This window comes from Marmota flaviventris, chromosome X, assembly GCF_047511675.1.
Source record: "Marmota flaviventris isolate mMarFla1 chromosome X, mMarFla1.hap1, whole genome shotgun sequence".
NCBI lineage: Eukaryota > Metazoa > Chordata > Mammalia > Rodentia > Sciuridae > Marmota > Marmota flaviventris.
In genome coordinates, this window is record NC_092518.1 from 9,868,959 (window position 1) to 9,869,576 (window position 618).

General features: G+C 39.6%; 1 non-coding gene across 1 annotated transcript; it reads left to right on the plus strand.

Annotated features, from left to right (window-relative positions):
- Positions 1–513: 513 nt before the first annotated feature.
- On the plus strand, positions 514–618 carry LOC114101522 (U6 spliceosomal RNA). The gene has a single exon (XR_003584337.1). It is a non-coding gene; the product is annotated as a U6 spliceosomal RNA (small nuclear RNA).

The window sequence follows — 618 nt, forward strand, 5'->3', positions numbered from 1 at the left end:
TGTCTCAGATAGTATTTTAATCTTCATCCAACTCTGACCATTTGCTGCCCAATCTGTTCTAACCTCCAAAAGGCTTCCACATACTATTTTGGTCACAGATTTATGATCTGTGCTATCTTATTAATATAGTCTCTGGTCTAGTGGCTTAAATAATCAGAGGCATCATGCATCACTGGCATTTACTGTTTGCTTTAAGTTCTTAAGACTTCTCTCATATTTTTATTTTGCAACAAGTTGAAAATTTTCAGCTCACATTTCAGGGCTATTAGTATGATAAATGTTCCTTTACAATGCCTAGTGGACTCTAATAAGCAATAAGCCAGTTGTCCTACTTCCCCCCTCAAGGACCAGCCCTAACCTGATGCAGCCTCAGGGATCCAAGAGCAGATTACTGTGATTTGGGGGAATTGGGGAAGAAGAAAGGGGAGAGTACTAACAGTGCCAAGCCAGATGGTATATAGTTTAGCCTAGACAAGGCTCCCTATAGTATCTGCATCTAAATGACAATTAACTGTTCGCTTTGGCAGCACATATACTAAAATTGAAATGATACAGAGAAAATTAGCATGGCCCCTGCGCTAGGATGGCAGGCAAATTTGTGAAGCATTCCATAATTTT